Source organism: Phalacrocorax aristotelis, chromosome 13 (genome assembly GCF_949628215.1).
Source record: "Phalacrocorax aristotelis chromosome 13, bGulAri2.1, whole genome shotgun sequence".
Taxonomy (NCBI): domain Eukaryota; kingdom Metazoa; phylum Chordata; class Aves; order Suliformes; family Phalacrocoracidae; genus Phalacrocorax; species Phalacrocorax aristotelis.
Window position 1 is genome coordinate 15,938,621 of NC_134288.1, and position 20,904 is coordinate 15,959,524.

The following is a 20,904-nucleotide window of genomic DNA, read 5'->3' on the forward strand; positions in this document are numbered from 1 at the left end:
CCCCCCCAATTATTTACAAACAAGCGTGGTGGGTTTTCTAATTAACTTGTTCATTAAACATTACTTTCTAGACAGTTTATGCCAACATAGTTCAGCCTGTGAATTTGCCGCGAGTGCTGTTGCTTTAGGCACTCATCAGTTGCTCTGAGCGATGGGTAACCGGTACGACATGGCATCGTTGCTGCTCTGTAACGAGCCGCCTCCGAGGCTCCCCGGGTGCTCTCCGGGTGGGTGGTCCCCAAGAAACCTGCTTCTGCAGAATCCTCACTAGGCAAAAAGATGCTTGTATAAATATTTACAGGAAACAGGTAAAAGGGATGACGACTCATGAATACAAAGTGAATTCTCTGTTTTCATCAAATAGCATCCACTAAACGTTTTCTTTCCATCTCACCCATAGAGATTACTTTAACTAAGAAAACTCTTTTCTCTTTGTTGTCAGAGACGAGATACTACAAAGACTAACAGGAAAAGTATCAGGAGATTTGAAGAAAAGTAACTAAATTGTGTTCATATTTGCTTGCTCCATCTCCATCCATTAATAATAACAAAATAATAATGGAAATAGCCTCTGTGAGCATTTAAGATCTCCCCAACCAGTGCAAGTGTTTTGGTCCCCCACCCCTTTTGATTTTCCCAGACCATTTGCAATTTTCACCAAGAGAATAGACCTCCCACCACTTTCCATTATTTTATACATGTAAATTACAAAATTTGCCTGATATTAATTCATTTTATTAATTATTTTTTTGGGGGGAAGCTAGGGTACAATTCTGATGCCTGGCCAACACCTGCTTGGCTGGGGCGGCTCCGGCAGTCAAGTGCTGAGCTCTCGAGCTGCCATTTGGCAACAGAAATGCGCTCTTGCAGCTACGAAATGACTCTGCTCCATGACTGCAAAAGCCAGCATGCAAAACCAGAGGGCAAACCAAGGGTGACTGAAAAATAGATTCTTTAATAGGCTTTATTCTTTTCTCTGGAAGCTTCACTTCATATTCTCCATTACGTATTCATTGGGAAGGATCAAAACCTATTATTTTTCCACTTGCTGAGTAGGAGTCACAGGGTAGCTTTCCCCAAGCTTAAATCCCCTTTCCCTGCCTGGTTGTTTTGCGCACAGGCAGGGACGGTCCTGCCCTTCCTGCATCTTCCCCGCCAGCTGCCTCGGCAGCCCCGGGCCCCTCGGACACCCCGGGACAGGCCAAGGAGCACCACCGCGCCCGGGATGGTCCCTGTGACCCACCAGCAGCGCTTGGCAAGAAGCACCGGGTTGCCCCCCAGCCCCCCTGGTGTTTTCGGGTGCTGGCTGGGGGCCAGCACGTCAAAAGCTTGTAGTTTAAACTTTTAAATTTCCCCCCGCCATGGTTTTAGTCGCGGGTTCAGCTAAGTGAACCATTAAAAGTGAAACAAACTGAGCGACAAATTAAGACGTGCCTCAGGCAGCCAACACGATTCTTTTTTAACTTCCATCTGTCGAGTGCTGGCTTCTGAGGTATGCGACGGAAAAGCGCCTGTGCTTACAAACAGCTTTTCGCCCCTGCTGATGGGTGGCCTTACTGAAGAAGAGGAGGGAGAGCCTGTACGGGCTCTGGATCCTGAACCTAATACTCAGGCCTTTTGAATCTGCTGGCTGATTTGGGAGCTACATGGAAGAGGGAGATAATAACGTCAAAGTTTATATAACAGAGATCCAGAAAGCTGGCTTGGATAAGGGTATTAATTTTCCTTTTAAAGAAAACTAACAAGGGGCTGAACCAGAACAGTTGAGCTTAACTTCCATCTTTAGGCAGGAGAGAGATTCTCCAAAATGCAATGTGAAACATCCAGTATAAACCTGAAACCATTAGGCAGTACAAATACACTCCTAATACCCAATAAAAGAGCAAGGACATTTGTGGCACTACTACTATTTGCTGAGTTGTCATCCCAGATAGAAAAAGGACACCAGAAACACAGTCCCTTCCCTGAAGGGTTACAACCAAGAGCATTTTTTAGCAGTACAGAAATCAATGCATCCCTCCATTCGCTCATGGCAAACCTAGATGCATTAAAAAAATTACTGACTGACAATCACACCTTGGAAGTGTTTCACTGGCAGCGTGAGAGAAATACCATTTTGGTTTTTACAGAGTCATGTGGGGCTCCTTTTTTTTTTTTCCACTTTCCACCAGCTCAGGAAACTAAAAGCCTCTGACAGCAAATAATGAAGGACTGTAAGGGCTCTGTGGGAGCCAAGGAGGGCCAGCTGATTAATTCTCCAGGAAAAAAAAAAAAAAAATCATCAAAATCATCGGTAATAATTCCACCTGAAGTTCACCAGCAAAGCCATTTTTTAAATAGGTTTATGAATGGTAGAATGACTTCTGGTCAATCTGGGGTATTTCTCCCCAGGAACGCTATTCACAAGGCAATGTCGACCCTTGGACCAGCCTGACCCGGACGGTGCTTTGCAGTTTGTAGGCAGCGTTCAGCACACCACAGGATTAGTTCTTGGAGGAGAAAGAAGCAGTAGCAAGGGAAGTGCCACAAATGCAAACTGACTGCAACATAGCATTTGTGCCCGAGTTTGGTTTAAATGGGGTTCCCTTTTCATTTCTCAAGTATTAGAAAGAAGCCTCAGTGCAGATGAGCTTCTGGTGCAGGGTGCTACTTCTCGCAGAGTCCCCTGCAAGGGTGACGCAGTGACTGATGAACAGACCTCGTCGGAAGATGGTAGAAGGATTACATCGCAGGGTGGTTCACCCCCTTCCCAACAAAATAACAGCAAGTTTGGGTACAGGGAGTTTATTATGAACATTTGCATCTAGAAATGAACACCTGCCAATGTATCTGGTCTACCATGACCTTTTCTAGCTTGTGCTTTTTAACTGAATCTTTTAACGGCTACTTTTTTATTATTATTTATTTATTTTTAAGAGGTTTGTTTTAAAAGTGCCCGGTGTGTGCATGTGTGAGCGCTTGATTAAGAGCTGGAAAGCCATTCACAGGTTAGTGAATAGGTACATAGGGTTAAAAGACAGATCTGACAAAGCAGACAGAAGAAAGAAAACACTTTTAGCAAATGCATAAAGACAATAACCTGATGGAAGCTCCTGACTATGTTGCTTAAAGGTCCTGAAACAGCGAGTTCTGGGAGCTGGAAAGGATACTAGGGAAGGACTCCTCTGTATGGATCCTGTTTCTTATGCCAGTGATTTCCACAGCGTGTTCCAGCAGGAGCTGGAACTAGATGGTTAAAATTTGTGTACTACATTCTGAAGTTCAGGAATAACATATGCTGTCATTTTTTAAAACCTATAAATGGAAACAAAAAAGTACAACAGATTTCTTTAATAAAAATTTCCATTTTTGAAAAATGATTCTGCAGAGCTGAATTTTATGTTGAGAAGTTAAAATCTTCAGGGCTGGGCTTCATTTGAGGTTAAACTTAGAGAAGTAGAAAGCTTGTTTATGACCCAAAATACTTTTCTCCTGTATAGACTTGGTGCAAGATTATTTCGGGCAAAGAACTTTTTAATGAAACATGATTTAAAGTGCTTCTCTCAAACAACATATTTCATAATTTCAGGAAGAAGCAAAGATTAAAAATAGGGTAAACAGGAGGATCTTCATACCTGCGTTTGGCTTTTGTTTGAGACTTACTCCTTGAGCAGCATTTAGTTTTGCCCTTTCGCGTCCCTGAGACGTATTTCAGATTTGCCAGCCAAGAAACCCAAACGTGGCCCCTGTGGCACCTGGATTTTCTAAATTCAAAACCCCTTCCTTTTACATCAGTTTTCAGTATGCATGTTCTGAAAGAAAGAAGTATGTGTTACGTCCATTCCCTTTGCTATAGATCGAAGCTCAGGTTCTTGGCCACAGCTTTGCCTGGCCACAGCAGCACCGATTATGTCCAGCATCCGCAGTAGGACTCGTAACGCTACAGCTGTGGCGGAAAGCCAAGGAGTACCAGGAAGGACATAAAGACACCCGAGAGATGCAAAGTGAGCACGATTTATAAAGAACCCCCACCAGCCTGTGACAATACCCCTGCAATGCTAAATGCTAGAAAACAGCTAGAAATTCACCGGGGAATTAGTTCTCTTGGTTTCCTTGGCTCCTAATGCATCGTCATCTTTTTCCTCCCCAGCTCGTAGCAGTTATTCGCTGACTAGGCAAAACCCACCCCGGCAGATATTTGGCACGAGATCTCATCTGAGGAGAGCGCCACATGGAGATGTTTTTTATTGGTTTCAACATAACCCTGTATTATATACGATTATTAAAACCCTTTCCGTATGTTGAATTGAGGCTTGATTTTGTTGCTTGGATAGGGGAAAAAAATTGTTCAGAGCAACATCAGCTCTACTGGTTGTATTGAAATATTAAAAAGTATAAATTATTTATATACAGTCTGAGACACAGAAGAGAGATGAGTTCTTCAGAACATTACGTATATAAATTATATACAATGCTTGATTCAAGAAGTAGTTTAATTTGTTAGAAAACATCCACCTGAACTTACTTAATTTCATTTTTTTCCTTTTTAAAAATCAATGTTAGCCAAGGTTTAGAAGAACAATATTGGAATTTTAACTCAACACTTTGAAAATAGGAAAAAAACCATCCCATCAACTTAAGCGAGAGGGAGACAATGTTTATAACAAAACCAATTACATTTATTGAAGACGAAGGCGTGCCTTGAACAAAAGGGAACACCAAATTTTTGTTGTAGCAATAAAGACCTTCATAAAATAATTTCTAAGATATTATTTCAATATTTGAGTTCTGAGTGTGCTCTGCAGGACAGCCGCGGAGTAAAATGTCACCACAGCGAAGTCCCAGCTCTTAGTGATGTTTTTATTTAATTATGTTGTAGTAGACCAAGCACTGCCTTAACAGCAAAATTGCTTAATATAAAAAAAAAAAAAATCTACAAAAGCTTTCCTAACAGCGTGGTTTGTTCTACTTAGAGCGGTCGCTTTTGTGTTGCTGTCTTTATTCGGGTTTTCTGCTGAGACTTCTTTGAGGTCTGGATCAAAGCTGCGGTTTAATTTTCTTTTGCATTGGGCAGTATAACTTCTCACATAGAAGCTTGCAGCAGGGAAATAAATATCCTCTCACCTTAAGTGCTCATTTATTGTTCTCGATATGTCACAGTTGATTAAAATATAGAGCTTGCCTCCCAGGCTGAAATTAGCTTTTCATTTTAAGTGACTAGCATTCAGGTCTGAAAAATAACAGGCCATTTGTTTCAATATTTGCCATGTCCATTCAGAAGGGGCTTACATTATGACCAATTAGCAGTTAATTGTGATCCATAATTCAAACATTTGCTTGCTATTTGGAAATGCAGAAATTGGCTTGCCCACTCCCCTCCCTACACGGCTCTGCGCCTTTCACTGGGAGAGGAAAGGCATAGACGCGGGACGGTGCTGCAACAAGAGCTGCCAAAGATTGGCATATGTTAATCTCGGGAAGAGAGGGAAAGAAAGCTAGCGTGCAAGTTGTTCAGGAGTGCAAATCTATTTGATAAAGTGACCAGACGCTCGCTCCGAATGTCTGCTCTGGGGCTGTGAAGGTGTCGGCTGCAGAACTGAGGTTCAAGACAACGCACATCAATGCCTGCTCTCTACTTGCTGGATGCCAGCTCCTCAAGGCTGTGCCTATACAAGGCACTTTGTGTTATTTGCTTGCTTTCTGTCTCCAGGTATTCATATGGAAAGGGACAGAGACCATTTTACGGTAGAAATTTATCCAAGCAAGAGCCCTATACGTGGAAGAAGGCATGGATGTCTCCCTGGGCCGCGTGCGCCCTTACAGTGGCAAAGCAGTTTAACACCTAGTTATGGTGAACTGAAAACCTGAAACTCAGCCCAGCCCATATTCATCCCATGGTCTGAAGTGGAGAACTAACGAGCATCCACAGATCCCATCCGGGTGATTTGGATGACAGGAGCTTCCATGTCCCAGCCTGGAAGCCCGGCTACCCAGGAATGCCAGGCTTTGAATAGACACACGTGGTACTTTGTGGGTGCGTGTGGTAGGAATCTTTTCCTTTAGCTGGCTTTCAGAGGTATTGCTCTCAGCAAGGGTGCTCTGTGCTAGCCATAAAGAGTACAAGTATCCAGCAAACAAGGAAAGGGCACCCTTTCCAGTCTCAAAACCAGCTCAGAAAACAAGGACACGTGGTCAGATTGGGTGCAGTGACACCGGACAGGCAGCCTTCTCCACTGCAGCGTGGGCAGCGCTGCCGCCGAGAGGAGGCACGGTTTCTGATTAACTCCGCAATAGGCGGCTTTGCTCCCGAGCTCTGCCGGCGGCTTTCCTGCCTGCCCCTGCAGAGTTTGGGGAGTCCTCAGAGCCACTCGCCAGCAGCCGCGTCCAGCGCTGCAAAGCGCACAGGCCTCGCTCACCGGGGCTTAAATCTCACGCTGACAGTTTACTGCTTTCCATTTAAAAACATGATTTTCCTGGATTATCGTCATTGCTACGGGCGGTGCTTTGTGTTGGAAGGCAAGGGGAATAACAACTTCCAAACAACTTTTATTTTAATGGCTCTTCTAGTGGTTTGTAGTTCTGAAGACAATTTTGATAAAGAAGCACGCAACAGGATTGAAACCTTAGAGCAGTCAGTCTCTGAAACAGGAGAAAATATGAGTAATGAGAGACTGAAGTACACCCAAGTTATTTTTCCCATGCTGTCTTACTCATCTCCTAGCTTCTGTTGTTCTCTCTTTCCCCTATATGTCCCTGTTTATTATTTACAGAGTTGTTTTTTTTTTTTTTTTTTTAAAAAAAAAAGCTTCCAGAAATGTGCTCTCAGTACCAGGCTCTCAACAATTTCAGCAAGGACTGCTACTAATCTACATTGTAATTGATGCTCTGATTTTTTGAGGTTCTCTTAATAAAGGCCTATTGCAAACTACTTGTGGCACAGACTCAGAAAGTAGTGTAAGCACCAAAAAAAAATGAAAGAAAAAAAGAAAAAAAACCCCAAACAATGTCACCCAGCAAAGTAGCCACTGGGAGATTTTAATTACCCATTTTAAGAGGCAGCGCTGAGCAGCTGAATTTGTCACAAAGCTTTGTGCCTAAAGGAGGGGATTATTTGGAGATGATGGTTTTACCCTTAAACAGTGAGGCGACTTATTGAGATGTACTGTGACAACTACCAAATTACAGCTCTGGAAGCGCTTGTGCGGAACAGCCAACCGAGAGGCTTCTCTAATCAGTGCTTTCTCATCTTTTTTATTAGCACTGCACCTGTGATGCCTATGAAATGGTAGTGTTGCTTGTCTGTAATACAGTATTTTAAAAATGTACCTAATCTGTAGGATCTCAAAATGTTTTGCAATAGATTAGTATTTTAGTGGGCTTTTCTGCCCTCCCCTTCTGCTTTTGGTGGCAGACTGCAGGCTGGGTGATACGTGGAAATAGGAATGTAAAAACAAAGCTGCTTCTCACCACGCCTCCCCTTAAAAAATAAAACAACCAAAGAACCAAACCAACCAAACAAAAACATTTTCTAACATCAGGTCTTTGCAAAGCACGTATCAGTGTCCTAAGGTTCTTAAATGTTAATGGCACCAACAGGAGTTACGGGTTTTAAGTTTTATTTTATTTACATGATACAATGTTTGTTCACTATTTACACCACCAATTTATATATAGATACATGATTTTACTACGGAAAGTGACCCGAAACATAAGAAGTGATCTGTCCATGAACACATATTAGACCAACAGCAGAAAAGAGCCTCTGGCTTTTGGAAGCGAGGAGGGAACACCTAGAAGCCTGCAATGCAGAATACATAAATACTGGGGGGGAAGCGCCTGGGATGTGGGGCAGGACACATCTAACGTCTCTGGACTAAGACGACTAGTACTTGCCGGGTGGATAGAGTAGCACAGAAGGAGCCCAAGCTGGAGGCATTTAACAGAGGAGAATGGCCTGTTGAAGGTCACAGGGCTCAAGAGCCATCAGTGATTTTTAGGGAGCTCTGGAGGTGGAAACTCCGCACCCTCCCAAACAGCTGCCTCAGCAGCTGGAAAGGTGGACGTGTCCGGGAATAAGTGCGTGCTGTGACCTCCCTCTGCTGCTGAACAGAGCTGGGGAGACAACCTTGTGTTGCAAACCCTACTCATGAATTGTTAAGTCTTACACAGCAAGAAGTGAGACACGTTCAGTTCGTACTCAAAAGAAAAATGCGTTCTCTGCTACAGTCACCTAAAAAAAAAGTCTCTGAAAAACAGACCAACTACCCCGCAAAAAACCACCACATCAAACACAAGACACCCAACCACCTTTCGTTGCCAGCCTGCCTTTTGCTAAATAGCTCAAACCTTTAGGTAGGATGTTTAGTTTCAGGCAAATGCCTAGAAAACATGCTGCCTGTTTTTTAAGGTTGAATATGGAACAAGAGAGTCATGCTTCCAGATGCTCTCACCTAAACCATTTTATTGTCTCTAGAAGTTAGTCGTCAGCTGAAATGGGTAAACTATTACATTTTATAACTTAATAAAATGCAATTTATGAAAGACAATTGAATTTCCTGCTTTCTGAAACAGAAGAGCGCATTGCTCCAGAACATCATATACCAAGCTCCAAGACACAGTGCTCTGCCTGGGTAGCATCATCCTGCCCACTTGGCTTTTGTTCCCAATGCCTTATTTCACAGATGAGGGATGGGAGGTGCACACACAATTAATTCCTTGAGCTGCATAACCCCACATTTCATCCCTCTTTCCAAGAACGCTCTCCCAACAAGAGCACAGGTGGTTCACATTCTGCTGAAGCGTTTGTATTTTGCAGAGCTTTCCTTCTGCCCTACTCAGTAAGGGCAGCTTCTGAGCTCTGCACTAGCTGTGCCTATGCTACAGGAGAAAACACACAGCAGTTCTCACTGCCTTCCTCCATGCACCCAGATTTTCTTTCAGTGCAAACCCAGAAATACAGGGAAGCGCCACCAGGCATTACACATTCGGCTAAGGAGGGCAGGGTGAGTCACAGAGTGGTGCCCTATATTATTGAGGCAAAAAAGCTGTCGGACAGCTAGGTGGATTTAAAACAAATGGGAAATATCCCAGCAAAAAACCAACTACACTGCAAACAAACTAGGATAAAGCTAGCATAAAGCTTATTTCACAAGAAATACTGAGATTGCCTTTCTTTCTCAAAATACAAAATCCATTTGAACATCTCTATAAGCAAGAGAAAAAAAGCCACTTACCAGAACAACCAGGTCCCGCCACGCTCAGGGCACCGAAGGGTAAGAGATGTTGGCTTTCATCTGGGCTCTGCGGTGCTGCCGCCGCACGACTGCCCAAACCCCCGGCCCGCGGCCGTCGCGGGAAGGAGCAGACCCGTTCGCTCTTTCCAAGTTCCTGAAGAAGGGCATTGTCAACACAACAAAACTTCTCCAACTAAAAATACTGCTTAAACTGATACATACATGTAAAAATTTTTGGGGGGAAGAAAGAAAAAAAGATCGAGCAGGGCCCCATCACCCTGAGGCTTGTACCTTGCAGCAGGTTGGCTTTAGCATTTGTGTAGGTTCAAGCTTTTAACTGAAGCTTCCTAAGTGACTGAGCAGTTAGCAGGAATTTCTCCCAGGTGTTGTCTCTGATGTCTAAGAAGGTGTTAATTGATCTTGCAGCTGGGATCAATTAGTGAATTGATCCCTCAGCTGGGCATTGAAAGGTCTCTTCCCTTTCTAGAGCTGTCGGTGAATGGGATCACATTGAGTCCGTATTTCCCTCTGCAAAAACATGTTATCAAAAGGTTTCCAAACACTTTCTTAAAGAAAGGGCATTAATCTTAGGCACTCTCCACAGAAAGGCAAATATTTTAAGAGAACAAAATTCCACCTCCCTCGCCCAACCCTTTTATGGTATTTCCTTAGAGTTAGTGCATATTAGCAGGACAGTAGAGAGAAAAATTTTGAGTCGTCTTTCCTCTGGCTGCTCTGTGGAGCTCTGACCCTGAACCGTTTAACAACTGAGTGGAAATGAATTAAAAAAAAAAGTTAGGAAACAAGCAGGAATACAAGAAATTCTGTAAAACAAATCCATTCACGTGAAATTGTGCACTCAACACCTTGAGGCGTGCAAAGCACAGTCGGGCTGGGATCGGCAGACAAGGGGCAATAAAGCACTGCGATGAGATGCCGTAACTTATTAGGAGGAATTTGTCGGGCTGCTGATAGCAGGTGCTTTAATTTGGTTGACTTAATTGAGGCTGCATGCAGGCTGGAAGATCTTGGAATTTTACTACTCAGTGTAAAGCATCGTCTTCCGAAAGGAAAACTGACACACTCAGAGATAAGTAAAGCAACTTTTGAACCAAGGGTTAATAAAGCAAGATAAGCACCACCACAAGATATAATTTGTGTGTTCCGGACTCTGGTAGTTCCTTAATTAGAACATACAACACCCCTTGTCACTGCGAGTCCGTTTTCTCTAATTCTCTTCTTTTTCTTATTTTGTCTGTGGTTTCCCTTTCGGTTTTAGCAAATTAGGAGGGAAGAGAGGACAACAGAGCTGTTGCTGAATGGCCAAATGCTTGATTTAACGCCATTTCCTTTGCAGAACAGAAGTTAGTGTTCTGCCCATGCATGGCAATAATTTAATTTCACAACATAATAAACATTTAGAAAAGCCTTAATATTTGATGACTAAGTGGGGTTATTATACTGGTGCCACTTCTTTTTAAAAATATTTGCTCTAAAAAAGTATAGATTAAACATCTAGAGGATAAAGTGTAAGCACTGGTTGAAACTCCCTAGAATGGCTTGCAGAGAGGGACGGCATATTAAATTGGTCCGTATCCTAAGAGCTCACAAAGAAAGCTTTAGATTTAATCAGAGGGCTGCCTGTTAGTAGTTCAGTTTTGGTATGTGAAGGGGAACGATTAGGATGTGAAGAAACAAAACAGAACGGCAAATTAAGAACACGAAGTGGAACAGCTCCAGAGAGCAATAGAGCGGGGTTTGCTGGGAAAGCCAACAACCTGGCGGTCGGGCCTTTTGTTTAATTCTTCTTTTTGATATACAAAAAAGGCAGAATAGGGAACTGAATGCAGAAGCCTGAATTTTAACCACCGGATTACTAGCTATTCCGGATTAGGTCTCAGTCTCACATTTTGTGAAGAAACGCCAACAACTTGGGTGCCTTTTTCTGTTCCTCATTTTCGTCAGAAAAATCCATTGACAGGGACAAAAGAATAGAATTAGGAAGAACACTTAATTCTCAAAAAATTTTGGTCCAGACAAACTGATTTCCCACCATGCTGTACTCCAGAGCCCTTTTATTTGCCAAACATTACTTTATATACAGTCCTTTAAGGAAACGTGATGGACAGTCTTGCTGGAGTGCAATAGATGGAGCTGCTCAGTTAAACTCCTGGCTCCCAGCACCGCGCGGGGCTTCCATCGCGCTCGGACTTCTGCGGTCACTTTGCAGCTCCTCTGTACCTCTTGCTTCTCTACTGAGGTGGTAATTCGCAATTTTTTACCGGATTCAATGCAATCCAATGAAATACTGCAGGCAGAAGGAGGGTGAGTAGCTGATGTCTGGGCTGCAGAGAGATAGCGCTTTTCCTTTTTCCTTTGGGGTAGGCCTTCAGGTATCTCATGCTGCTCAGGTAACCATCACATTTCTGCTCTCTGCTCACCGAGGAACACCGGTTCCGACTGAGCCAAGGACATAACACCTGAGAAAAAATAAAAGGCGTAAGCAAGGTGAGAATTAAACCTAAGCGTGTGCCAGCAGGTGCAGTGCGGGAGAATGAATATCGCTTTTGTGGGTCCTGGCTGAGGATTATATCCCTGCAACAATTATGCTTTGGTTTTCCTGTCCTGCAATTCTTTCTTTTTCCTGCTGCGCTTGTTTTTGGTATCACAGTCATTCATTCCAGCTATGAAAATGCACCAATTTAGAGTCAGCGTAGGCTGAACACAAGTAACAGAGAGTTTTCCTATTGAAGAGACTGAAGGTGTGTCTAGTTCCACACCTGTTGGCCAAATAAGAGGTAACACAGCAAACGCGAAATGGCAGGTATGCCTGTCCTCGCTGAGGAGGTGGCAAATCTCAGTCTTTCCACCTCTGTCTTGCATCAAGGAAAGTCCCTACCTAACGTTAAATCCTCAAACCCATTGCCTTGCTGGATATGGATTTTTCTTTTTCTTTAATATTTATTTCCATGCAGCAAATATTATCCATAGCTCAGACCTAAAGAGCACTAGGGAAAAAAAAAACAACCCACAACAAAAACCTGACTCTTCCCTGGGGATCCTTCAAGAATAATTACCTCCCCAGCCTGGGTTCAGCTGGGGATCCTCCCAACACAGGCGCACGGATTTTCCTGCAGAAAGCAAACATTTCTGCTGGCTTCGATCCCGGCGCCTTGCCGGCTCAGGCGTGAGGTGCGGGAAGCCGCAGGACGGCGATGCTCTGCCTCGCTACAGCGGCAGACTGCTGCTCCGCACCTGCAGCCAGCATCCCTCGGGCAGCCCGGCTGCGTGCGGGCAGGCGACTGCCCGTCTGTCAGCGGCAGAGAGACAAACGGACTTTTAAAAAAGTGCCTCAGTCACAGAAGTTCTGCCAGCGGTGTATCTGAAGTCGCGGTCCTTTGTTTTGTCACATTCTCTCTTTTCTTTTTCCATTAGCTCTGGACACATTTTCAAACAGACAATCGAGGAAAAAAATACTTTCAGTAGCTTTATCGCGAAGCACTTGGCATTCCTTGTTCCTCTCTCTTTAAGGGTAAAGTGCCTTTTTATAATAGAGGGGGTCTTCTGAGTCTCCTGAAATGATAAAAACGGATCATTTACATGTGGGAATTGCCAGCTGGAGAGGAATAGACATACGCTTGTGTTCAAGAAAAGTTTCACATGACGTTAAAAGAAACCATCTGCTTTTTCTTTTTTGTTCTTGTTTAAGAACAGCTTGTGTTTGCAGATCACAATTTAACACATGGTAATAACCTACAGGACTTTGTGAAGCATGGATCTTGTTTTCCCGCATGCATAAAAAACCATAAAAGATTGTGAAGATGGCATTTACTTCTGATCACTGTCTTTTTGCGCTTGGTTATGTTTTCACAACGGCTGTAACACTGCCGTAAAATGCAACTGATGGGTATAAAATGTAATGTAAGGCATAGATACTAATTTATACTGTACGCTCAAGCAGAGCTGAGCTTTTCGTTCTTCAGCGCATACGCAGCCAGTTTCTGATTACGGTAGGGAAACAAATTATTCATCTGCTCATAGTGTAGACTAAGGTTTCGATGGTGTAGGAACTTCAACTGTACTAGTGATAAAAATATCCCGATCAGCCACAGAACTGCTTCGAGGGATTCCCTCCAGCCCTTTCTAAAGACCATTTCATTAGGTGTCGCTTTTGTGAGCGATTTTCTCCGCACGCTGGCAGTAACTAGAGGTGAGGCATATATGAGATTGCATGAGCGATGGCTGGCCGGCCCCTCCAGGGGCAGTTTAGCGTAACCTTCACACACACTGGCCCGTTCATTTTTTTGCTCCTCTGCTCTGCGGCATTTCTTTCCGAGCCAGGGCAGATAGATGATCATAAACAAAATGCCAGATTTCCGGGCGGATTTTAATTTGCTTGGCTGTAAAGAATTCACTTTTGTTTCATGTTGCAGCAGAGCTCTGGGGCCCAGTCTTATCTTTCCTTAAGCCCCTTCATGATTCCTTAAGTCAGTGAAGGGTTCAAAGTGCATAGCACGAGACAGGACTTCTGCGTGCCCTGTATCCAAGGTTTTAAACAGAATACCCTGCAGTAATATATGAACGTCTGATTTAAGGGTCATGTCTGTGGCTCCCCGTGTAGCCCCATTTGGAGCCTACCCCTTATCGGGTTTTACACTTCTCTGGTTTTAGACTTTTTAGTCCTGGCAGAATAAAGTACTGACAGAAGTTAGTGAACGTCAACAATGGATTTTTTTCCTCTGGATTGCAAGTCGGGCTGAATCTCCGGTTGAAATAATGCACTTTCGGTAGCCTTAACAAAGGTAGGAGATTAGCGAGGGTACTTCCCCTCCCTGTGCTGTTGTCTCCTTCTAGGGGATATATCCCCTAGAACATCTGATGATTTGGTCTGGCACATGAATGATCCCATATGTACCATTACGATACCAGACATCTGCTACCCATCAAGATGTCAGCTTAATTTGAAAAGAAAGCATCTATAAACACATGCACAAGCACCAGCCAGAATGCTTTGTGACCTTTGGATATTTACTTTAAGAAATGACTGCACATCGGATAAAACCAGAATTATGATACGTGTGAAAAGGCGGGGTGTGAGTTTGTTCCCTTAAGTGGAACTGTGAATTCAGGAGCAGTTTTTTTTTTAATTCTTTTGCCTCAAAAGGTGAAGTTACCTTCATCAAGAATGACCACAGAATCTCAAAGCCACGCATTTACCCCACGTTGCTCTGGTGAAAGGGACAAACTCCAGTAGATCTAGTATGTATAATCTGCCATCTGCTAGATCCCTAGTAGATATAAACTTAGAAAATTGTGGAATAGATATAACACTTCCATCTCCTCTCTCTGACCTGCTCCGCTTCCCTAGAAAGCAGAAGAATTCCCAGGTTCACTCCATTGAGAGAGAGAACCAGTGGTGGACCATCAGTTGTTCATAAATTGTGATAACAAGAAAAAGCACCACAAAAAAATATAATTTTAGGTAGGTGGGGGAAACCACAGGAAAAAATCTGCTTCAGGCAGGATGGTGGGGAATACCCTGTTTTGTCAGGATTAGGAATACTGAGGGGTCTCCTAAGTTAAAGTTGGCGATGCATAGTGAGTTAGAGAATTATTTTGACAGGAAAAAACATGGCCAGAAACTGCACTGGTATTTAGAGTCATCGGCAACTGTCACGCATATATTTTACAGTGGCTTTTGATTGGTGTCGAAGAGATGGTAATGGGAAATAAGGCTGGTCAAAACATCGGTGTCATTTAAACAGAAAGGGAAAACCAGGTGAAGATGTAAGATGTCCTAATCCAAAAGAGCTTGGTCTGAGAAGAGAGGGAACTGGTTAGCGCAACCAAGTTTGAGTGACAATCTCAGGAATGTAAACGCAGTAGAGGATTAACTGCTTTAAACCAAAGGTGTAAAATCAACCTGGAATCTGTAGCCCAGCCTTGGGGAATAAAAGGGAAGAGTTCCAACCTAATGGGTTGAAAAAAGCGTAAGGAAGTAGAATACTGCTCAAAAAGTCAAGCTGAGTTAGGCTTTGCCAAAGGATATTAAGGAGTAAAAGGCTTTTTAACAATATAAATAAAAGGAGAACAAGACTGAAAGTGGGCTGCTGTGCCACTTGAACGGGGTCGACAGCATCTAGATATTACCCCCAAAATAGTGCTGCCTTAGATTTCAGCGTAGGGACTACAGCAGAATGGATGGTGGGGATGGATGGATGTACTGCAATTCATTACCACGTCCCAGGTGGCAGCAAACCCTCAAGTGTTTCATACACCTGAGGTGAGAAAGCCCATCAATCTCCATCCCAGATACCTGAAAGGAGCAATAAAGGAAGTAGCAAGTCTAGCAGCGAGCACTGATGAAACCTCGTCTGGACAGGCATAGGTCTGCTTGCAGGAAAGGTGGATCATGTGTGGGCACAACTGGGCTGTAACAGCGATCCCATGGATGGAGAGTGCCTCACAGGAGGTGGCTAAAAGAGGCTCAGTACATTCAGCCAAGCAACAAGAAGGCTGAGAGGCTCTAAAAATGCTCTATTTTTTTCATGGAGCAAATATGAGGGAGGGAGAAGTGCTATTAAGCCAAAAGAAAATGGGACCAAATAAAGCAAAAGACAAATAAATGTATACACATTGACTGGGCATAAACTTCAGTGGACGGTTGGGAACCTTCAACACTATCCGGAGAGTGATCCCTGGTTGAACACTGGGAGCATGTCAGATACAAAGCCAGGCAGAAATCTGTAAGCTTTATGGTTAAACCTGTGAGGTTTATGAGTGCATTTCTGTATTAGCAAAGGCTTGGATTAGGTGATTTAGGAAGTCCTTAATCCCTGCACTGTGAATCCCTCTAGGGAAGAAATCGCTGAGGAGTGCCAATGAAATGTAAGTGCAATCTCAGTTGCTCTCTACAGACCCACATAAAACTCTCAGATAGGGAAATACCAAGGTGTAAAAGACCGCCTGATATTCCTGCAGCAGTGCTTTTTAAGGCTGAGCTCAGGCTGTATAGTCTTTTCCTGGCACAAGCAAGCAGGCTCATGGGGAATTGGCCAGCACCGCCGCTGCCTCACCTGCCCTCACCAGAAACCAAGGTGATTTATCAGCTGGTAAGCACTGGTACTTTGCACGGGGGACCAGCTCAGTGCTCCTCAGCAGAGATTTCTTCTTTAATTTGGGTGCACAGGGTGGCAGTTGCCATGTTCAATGGTTTTCACACTGCTGGGTCTTCTAGTGATGAGCCTGGGCGCACGCCGGGTTGCGAGGTGGGAGCTTCCCTCCCTCCTGGGCATGCTACGCGCGGACAGATCTGTTGTCATGAGCCGAGACCCGCGGGGCCGTAGCGAGGGTGGGTTTATGAGCCACAGGAAGGTCCATCTGCCTCATCCACTGCGCTTTGAGTGGGAATCAGTCCTGTGAAAGGTGGCTAAAATAGAGACGGTGCTCAGAGGGGCTGGTGGCGAGCGAGGACGGGAGGGTGATTCTCCTTTTGCTGGAGGCAGATAACAAGGACACCACTTTCTTCACAGATCTGGACTTTGTAACATGAAATTAGTGATACAAATGAAAAGTTTCTCAATGGGAATTAGAACATTTTAGTCATCTTCCCATTGAAAAATCTGCCAACTTGCATCATAACGACCTTGGATCCCCAAACTCTGACAGGAAAGCGCCTTCTGTCATAAGGTTTTGTGCTGTCCTGTGCTACACTTCTAGTATACAGCTATGAGAGGAGTCATGCCCCAGGTTGGGCTATGTAGGGGCAGATGGTTTTCCCAGCTTTCCAGTCTGGAGAGACTGCAGAAGTTGGACGTCGCACGCCAGACTGGCCGTACGGATTCGGCACGGCAGGTCAAGCAGTTTACACCCAGACCGGTGTCTGTAGCCCACGCTGTGATGCGAACGCCATCCTGCCAGCCCGCCGTATGCAGTGGCTAGCCAAGACCAGCCCTGCGTGGGGAGAGGAATCACCCTCCTTTTCCATGATTATTTCAATATTTGTATGGTGGTATCTCATTCCTTAAATTTATGAGAAAGATGACAAATACATCAAAGTCTAGAATTTGTTGAGCCTTTTCATCAATAGTAGAAAATTTCTTTTTCTGGCATCCCTTTCCCCTAACACAGGTTTAAAAGCAAACTAATTACTGGTATAGAAATGCTACTGATCAGAACAAAAAGTTTGAACCTTGCTTAGAGTCTGAATTAGCTTTTTAGAAATGCTTCTGGCTTTTAAAGCCTGTTAAAATCCCACCGTTACACAAACATCCCATTTTAAGAAGTTTCAAATCCATGCTAGTGAATCTGACCAGACCAACCAACAACAATGAAGTGTTCACAAGCAGGTAACTACCCGCAGCAGCCGGCCGGAGGCACCCAATCCTTTACAACTTGGAGATACCTGAAGATGTTTGAAGTGCCTCCCGTCCCCACCGAGCTACGAAGAGATAAGCTCGCCGTTGAAGAAACTTTCTCAGAAAAGCTCAGCTTTTAATGGATCAGATGTAAGCTAATTTCACAGGGCTATGAAGACCCTGAAGGTTTGTCACAATAAATAACCTATTCTCTGGCCAGCTAGCATCCAGCCTCCCGTTGCTCTGAGCAGCAGTGACAACGCTGACCTCCCCGTAGTCACTTCCTTCACAAATCTCGGGGTTTGGAGTGGTTCGTTCTCGCTGACTTTGAGAGGTCTGCTAATTTCTTTCCCATATATTATGATGCACTGGAAATAACGAGAATTAATTTAACTTGGTGACCTTTTACAACTGTCAGACTGCAGTAATTTCAGCTTTCTTGATTGTCTCTGGACCGGTTGAAAAGCGGTAGGAAAGGGGTCTTAGTGTGGCTGACACTTCGCATTGTATCACAGATATGCCTGAGCCTGAGAGGTTACCTGATGAACTTCGGTGCTGGGAAAAAGGACAAGCTACAGGAAAATGACAGATTTTGATTTTGAGATGTCTCATAGGCCCTTTCAAAGTGAACAGTCATGACTGAAACGCCTTGCTCATAAACTTACGTTAGAAACCTACAGGATTGTACTTAATACAAAAATACACATAGGGATTAGAATATGAAAGCAGATAAAAGATAATATTTCAACAGCTTCATACTTTTTGCTGCATAGATTATGCTATTAAAACCTGACAAGTCAGCAATCAAAATAAAACACTGGCTTTGTTCAAAAGTAATAAAGATTCAGACTCTGCAACTATGTTAAGCAGCTCCAGAAGAAAAAGACATAGGCTAAGCATTTTGTTCTTGTTCTTATAGTTTCTGTGGGGTCTCTGGGCATAAATGATAGTAAGAGTGCTCTGATTTTTGTTTTGACAAATACAGTGAATCTAACCTGATATGTATGTGTAATTTAACCCATTTCATTTTGTTATCCATGGTAAAACTTATTTGTCTGGACAGATCGGCTTGAGTTCAGAAAGGCAGAATTTTCAGCAACCATTGTCATGGTTTAACCCCAGCCGGCAGCTCAGCCCCACGCAGCCCCTCACTCGCTCCCCCCGCTGCGATGGGGGAGAGAATCAGAAGGGGGAAAGTGAGAAAGCTCATGGGTTGAGACAAAGACAGTCTAACAGGGAAAGCAAAAGCCGCGCACGCAAGCAGAGCAAACCAAGGAATCCCTTCCCTCCTCCCCACGGGCAGGCGGGTGCTCAGCCATCCCCAGGGCAGCAGGGCTCCATCACGCCCAACGGGGGCTGGGGAAGGCAAACGCCATCGCTCCCAACGTGCCCCCTTCCCCCTCCTCCCCCAGCTCCATGTGCTGAGCATGGCGCCGTGTGGTGTGGGACAGCCCTGGGGTCAGCTGGGGTCACTGTCCCGGCCGTGTCCCCTCCCGGCCCCTTGTGCCCCCCCAGCCCCTCGCTGGTGGGGTGGGGTGAGGGGCAGGAAAGGCCTTGGCTCTGGGTAAGCCCCGCTCAGCAGGAGCAAAACCATCCCTGGGTCAGCAGCACTGTTTCCAGCACAAATCCAAACCACAGCCCCGTACGAGCTACTGTGGAGATAATTAAACCAGGACAAGTGTTCACTGGCAAACGGCTTCAGAGCTGACCTGCTTAACAGAAAGCACCTCATAAAATTCAGAAAAACTCTTCAAAACGAACTTAGCGGAAAACAGGAGAAGCTCTTTAGAAACTTGAGGCAGGCAGTAACACATAGGAGTTGACTGGCAATTCAGTGCCCCGTTTTCACCTTTAATTCCCACTGTGCATGTTCAACACAGCCAACTGTATGTGCAAGTAAGTCAGTCCTACTCTTTATTTATGCTCATTTCTGCTCAGCTTTTGTGCTGTCCTGGTTACTTTGCACTAGTCTGTCCATGCAGTTGGTATCTGAAACTGCTGGGTACATAAATATTTTAAAATTGGAAAAGGTATTCAGCCTCGTCTTCTCTTTCATGTAGGTCTACCTGACTACCTGTAAATTAGCTCTTCTAGTGACCTGAGCTGCACTTGCCCTTCCCTTACACGTACATAAACCATCGGGTGCAGATGTATAGCTGCTTCCATTATTTAAGCCACTGTTCACAAGAAATTTTGGACAGCGTTACTCAGGAAGCTGAGATCCCACTGCAAACCAGAACTTTGGAAGTTAAAGCCTCATTTTAAACTATTTGTTGGAGAACACACTGCCGTGACAAGAGTCAATTGATCTATTACCATCTCGGTGCTGCTTCACTATCCTGGTCCTGAAGAGTCGTTACAGAAGAGATTTGTTCCCACTACATGTTCACATGCTGGTTGAAGATTTCTCCTATGGCTACATTACCCAGCGACCAGAGGAGGCGGTTGGTCTGCAAACACACACACTCACATACACAGGCACACTCATGCAACGATGCCCAAAGGCAAGGCTGAGCCAGAAATGGTATTTCCCTTAACTTGCATAATAGAAAAAAACAAACCACCCCCCTCCACTGCATTAAAAATTACATTTTTCCGCAGTGAGAAGGACTTTTAGATAAACCGTTTCCTTTCTCTTATGTCAACTAATAGTAAAGGGGAAGAGTTAAAATAAGACATCCTCTTATACTTGGAAAAAAAAAAAAAGATCCAATATTTGCAATGTGTCTTTTGGCAACGAGTCTTTCTGCAGTGGGTTTCCACACGCTATTAAAGCCGAGTTTTGCCAGCACATTCAAGTTGAGATCTGAGTGTAATTGCGGCCAAAATTACTTCCCCTCAGAAAACTGCAAACACACAGTTTGCTCTCTCTACCAACTGGAGAGCAGATTTATAATGCATATAAATAAAGCCCATGAAAGTACCTGTGTATCCCTTTTTTGGTGCACTGAGGAGTTCCCATTCTCTGCACAGGAGCTTTCCTTATCTTGACATCTGGGAAACGACGCCAACGACCAGTGCTGCGAGGCTGTCTGGGAGTACCCAGAACTTGCAACCAGCCAAAACAGTTTTATGGCTTCCATAAGAATACCCAGAGCCGTAACAGAGGCGTGATTCACAAGCCAATCAAAAGCCAAACGACACCAGTCTTAAAAACAGACGGCCCAATCAAACTAACAGTGATGTTGCTTTAAAACAATAAATATTAGTTTTGTCACTCCTTAACAGTTTCGGAGTGCTCTGCTGTGCCGGGCTGTCACCTCGGAAAATCTTGAAAGGAAACACGAGCACGAAACAAATCAGTATTTTCAGGTGCTGTTGCAACCTCAGATCAA

At 44.2% G+C, this 20,904-nt stretch overlaps 1 long non-coding RNA gene across 2 annotated transcripts in view; it reads right to left on the reverse strand.

Moving 5' to 3' along the window:
- LOC142064202 (uncharacterized) overlaps positions 1–20,593 on the reverse strand; it is a 100,808-nt gene extending 80,215 nt beyond the window's left edge. Inside the window, exons 1-3 of one of the 2 annotated variants that reach the window (XR_012663029.1) lie at positions 20,494–20,593; positions 12,290–12,785; positions 9,213–11,692 (exon numbers count right to left, since the gene is read on the reverse strand). This is a non-coding gene — a long non-coding RNA (uncharacterized LOC142064202). Of the gene's footprint in view, positions 1–7,588; positions 11,693–12,289; positions 12,786–20,493 lie in introns of those variants that run through there. The other variant, XR_012663028.1, reaches the window with a different exon arrangement.
- Between the last annotated feature and the right edge of the window lie 311 nt (positions 20,594–20,904).